The sequence below is a fragment of the Austrofundulus limnaeus genome, unplaced genomic scaffold (genome assembly GCF_001266775.1).
Source record: "Austrofundulus limnaeus strain Quisiro unplaced genomic scaffold, Austrofundulus_limnaeus-1.0 Scaffold9, whole genome shotgun sequence".
NCBI lineage: Eukaryota > Metazoa > Chordata > Actinopteri > Cyprinodontiformes > Rivulidae > Austrofundulus > Austrofundulus limnaeus.
Window position 1 is genome coordinate 2,734,963 of NW_013952411.1, and position 4,975 is coordinate 2,739,937.

The following is a 4,975-nucleotide window of genomic DNA, read 5'->3' on the forward strand; positions in this document are numbered from 1 at the left end:
ATTATCAAGAGAGTTTATATTTGGGTAAGCTTTGTTCCAAATTAGGTTACCAACTTTTTTGTGGGCACAACAAACAGCAGATTTAATTAATGAGTTCCTACAAAATGTTACTTGTGTTTTAAATAAAATATTGTTTTAATCTAAATCCATATCTATTATTGACTTTGTCAGCAGAACCAGCCTTTGTATTTTAGGACTGTTATTAAAAGTGGCCACCTAATTAATTTCATTTGATATATTATTTCAATAATTATTTCAAAATATTTTCATTTAAATTTATTTTAAAAAGCTCACAAACCTATGATTGAATTGGAGACCTCAACAATGCTTGCTCTGATGCTCATCAAAGGATTCAAATAAAATAAATGAAAGAAAAAGTAAACTTCTTACCGTGCCACAGGGAGATTCAAAGATGTCATGAGTCCTCACAACATTGGGATGTTTTAATGACTTGATGATTTCTTTTTCGTGAGATAAAAACTTATCCCTGTAGCTAGAATCAAAACTTTTTGTGTCTATAACTTTGATGGCTACTGACCTTCCCAGGTGAGTCGAGTGTGCTTTCACAACTTTGCCAAAGGTGCCTTCTCCAAGTGACTTCTGGAATGTGTACCCATGGAACTCTATGAACATTTTGTTCATTTTGAATAAACCCCAGCAGCTCAGCTTAGACTCATCTCTGGGTTTTAGGCTGTTTTAACAAACAACACATCTACTAATGGTTTATGACTTGGTAACCAGGGACATAACTCCATGGCGTTCATAGAAGCAAACGTTTTGGAATGTTTGCCTAGCAACCAGAGGAAGTGACACTGATAATGGCCCTCAACATTATCAAAATAAAAGAGATGATTCAAGACTTCAGGAGGCACAACCATGACCCTGAACCTCTCATCATACATGTGGAGGGAGAAAAGAGGGTCATCGTGTTCAGAGTTGTAAAGTAACTACCGTATTTATTCATGTATAATACGATCTCATGTATAATATGAGCTTAAAAAGCATAAAAAATGAAATCCTCAAACTTCCTCCAGTTTCATACAGACTTCAAGATTTTTCAGCCTTTGCAGTCTTTATACATATCAGTAAAATGATCATTGAAATGTTCATTTTATTTTAATAACATATTTACTAAAAGGTATTTTGACAACAAATAAATATCAGCTGTAGCAGCATCATATGAATTCTGGGATTTTACACATAGTCCACCAGGATGTGCCAACACAAAAGTCAGAGACGTCACATGAGATTTGGGCCATCTTCAAGCAGATACAAGCAGATTACTTCCGACTCGCGAGCGCCCCMTCTGGTGGGGAAGTATTACTAAATGTTCTACCTGAATGGTTTGCATTCAAATAATAGTTTATTCAAGGTCTATTAAATTCTATTGCTGCTAAACAAATCAACATCAGGTACAGTGTGTCTCAACTGTACCCCGGTGACCATGTTGCACATTTCACTGGATTATGTAATGTTCTTTTATGCCATGATGTTGTGAAATGTGTTGTCTTTTAGGGGACAAGTTTGCATATATTCAAGTTACATCTAAATGTCCTATAAGGGTAATAAGATATTCACTGTAGAAGGGACATGGTAAAGTTAACGTCTTAGCCTGCCAAAAAATATTTTTGTCGATATCTTTGTAGTGGCACTTTTCATAATGTTCAAATTTTCCACTATGAAAGAGGACACTAATGCACGTGTGCACAGCAAAAATCACAACTAAGACTTTCAGCCAACAGAAGATATTGATGGTGTCTCAACTATGCACGTCTCAAATGTACTCAGTCTACCTTATTTTTCAGCGTACTTTTTACCTTTACTCCTTACATTTTTACACAGTTATCTGTACTTTCTACTCCTTACATTTTTACAGTTATCTGTACTTTCTACTCCTTACATTTTTACACAGTTATCTGTACTTTCTACTCTTTACATTGTTTGAAAATGTAAGAAGTAGAAACTATTTTTTCCTTTTTTGTTTCAGCTTGTTAATGTTAAAAAAAGTGCTATCCTAAAAAAAAAGTGCATCCAGTATAGAGTGAATTTAGTTGTAGTTAGATGAGAAGTATACATGTATACCATTCTGATACGGTGATAATTTCTACACAATCCATCACAGCCGCATGTTTTTAGAGAAAAAAAAAACATTTTTTGGAGAGGTCACCTCCCAACGAATGTATTTCGGAAAATCTAACCACTCATTTTTACTCAATACTTTTAATTTTAATAAAAGTATATTTTATATCTGAAATTTACTTTTGATGCTTAAGTACAAAAAAAATCTGATACTTTAAGATTATTGCTCAAGTAATATTCTTAGAGGAGACTTTAACTTTTACCATAGTAATTTTATTATACTTGTACTTTTACTCAATTACCATTTTGAGGTACTTTATACAACACTGACCATGTTCAAGTTTCTCTGCACCATTTCCAGGGACAGCAAAATCCCAGCAGAGACTTCACTTCTCAGGCTGCTCCATAGAAACAAGCTGGACAGAAACCTGCTGGTGACCTTTTGTCGATCATCTCCAGCTGCTCAGCTGCAGACTGGAAGGCCTTTCAGAAAGTTATCAAACCAGCGAAGAAGATCACTGGGTGTCCCCTACCTGTACTCAAAGATGTCTGAATCATGAGAGGTCTCAGTAAAACTAGAAACATAATGAAAAACAAACACATTTAGGAAATTAACTGCTTGTCCTTTTGCTCTTTGGRAGGCAATGTAAGAGTCTAAAATGCAGAACATCAGGATAAAAATWATTTTTTCCCTTGGGCTGTCACAGTTCACCCTGAGTGATCCACAAGCTTTAGCTTTATTGTCTACTATTGTTTTTACATATTTATATTTCATACTCAGTTTTACAATTAAATTAACTCATTGACTTCTCAACAATCACCAAGCTTTTAGGTACACTCATGTTTTTTTTTTAAACCAATCTGTTACTGTTATGGGCATTTATTTTTAAATGTTTTTATTGTTTGTTTTATTCACATTACACACGTCATGAAATGTGTGTTCTGTTACCACATTTATTTTGTGAAAGCACCCTTAAATGTACCACTGATCCAAATTCAATAAAAAATATTAATTATTTCAGGTGATAGACTGAACAGATGTTTGGATTTACCTTTTATTTTATTTTATTTTATTTTATTTTATTTTATTTTATTAAATATGAAGTGTCAAGTATTCACAATACCTTACACTAAAACATTTTTAGCCTAGGCTAATTTGCAATGCCAGTCCCAAGATGGGCTTTCAGAAACAACAAAAAAAAAACCCATTTAAAAATAATTAAAAATTAATAAAATTCATGAAACAGTTTTAAAAACATTTTAAAATCTTTCTGTTGTTTAGGTGTTGACAGCTGCAAATAGACCACATTCATTGATGACCAAAGTGAAGGTAAACAGCAGTCATCAGCTAAACTACCGATGTTGTTTTCTTGCAAAAAATACACTTATTTAATAAAAACTGAACTTAGACATCAAGTGAACGGCACAGTGTTCCTGTAATCCAACACTGTTTTAACCATTTACACACTGGTGTACTTCACCTAAAACACATCACAATATCTTTTATTTACTTTAATATTACATATTGCCAAACTGCAGAAGAAGCTCATGCCTCACATTTTCCAGCAGATGGCAGCAGATAATAAACGTGATGTTAGAAGAAGCGCAGCAGCATCATGAATGAAACACGTACTGTATGTGGGGTGTGTTCTGAAAACTATAAAGCAACACTGAGCAATGAGAAATTGCATCAGGTGATCTTCAGTGACACAATAAGACAAATTAACTGGTCTTCACAATGTAATGATTGCATTTCACACCACTCCCTGTACAGAACTATTATTGTACTTTGGGAGGCACAAAGGTAAGAGCATTGCAGAAACCCTGCATCCTGCACTGTCTCAAATGATTTTCTGCAAATCGCTTTTATTTACCATCAACTTATTATCTGTCTTTTACTGATCCTTTGCATTAAAAACTCACATAGTCTAAATCCATTTTTCAGTTGATTGTAGCCTGACAACAAGTATCCATAAAAACTGAAGTATTTCTTGAAGGCTGTCACTGTGCTAACCAAGTGATTAGCTGATACCTTCAGGCCACATTTGGTCCATTCCTTTGAAGCTCTGGCCAACTTTTACTCTTCCTAAACTTTGCGCTTTACTCTCACACTGCGACTGCTGTTTTCTGGAGCACAAAAACCCTGATAAATTTGGCTTCCATGGCTGCCAGTAGCACACTGTCAACTCCCATGTTCCTAAATAGCTACAGTCATAACAATGCCTGAGACCAGTCACAGCGCTTCACAACCACAAAGTCCCCCCGCAGCACACTCAATTTATCATACATTTTGCAGTTTCACACTGCTCACAGAAAGACCTTCATGTGGCATTAATGTTAGTTTGTGAAGAGGCCTTCTGACACCAAGCCTGATGCACCTTCTACGGCTTGCATTCATACCCAACCTGATGGGAGAGGCACAAGGGGACGACCCCAGCATGCAAATGTGAGCTATTTGGTTTGCGGCTGACACCCCGCGCTCAAAAGAAATGATCTAAATGGTCGTCAGAAATTGTTGTGTTATGGCCGCCCCTCAGCAAGGAGGAGGAGGAGGAGGAAGGGGGGCAACACAACCCTCATGGCCCTACGAAGGCCAGCCAGGATGAATATGAGGAAATGAGGCAGACATCCAGTAAATAATACTTGCCATTGTGCCCCTCAGCAAGCGGCAGGCTGGGGGTGGGCTGGAGGGAATGTTGGGGGAGTGGGGGACTCTGCATGATATGCCAGGCCGTGACACGGCACCCAGACCCAGAGCTGTCACCCCTGCGGAAACATCACCCTCGCCTCCACAATTTGTGCACTTAACACTTCAGTTGGCACATGACAGGTGCTTATTTCCCTGCACTGGCTCTTTCCCCTCGCAGTGATGCCTCTGAGCTCAGGGCATCTGGTA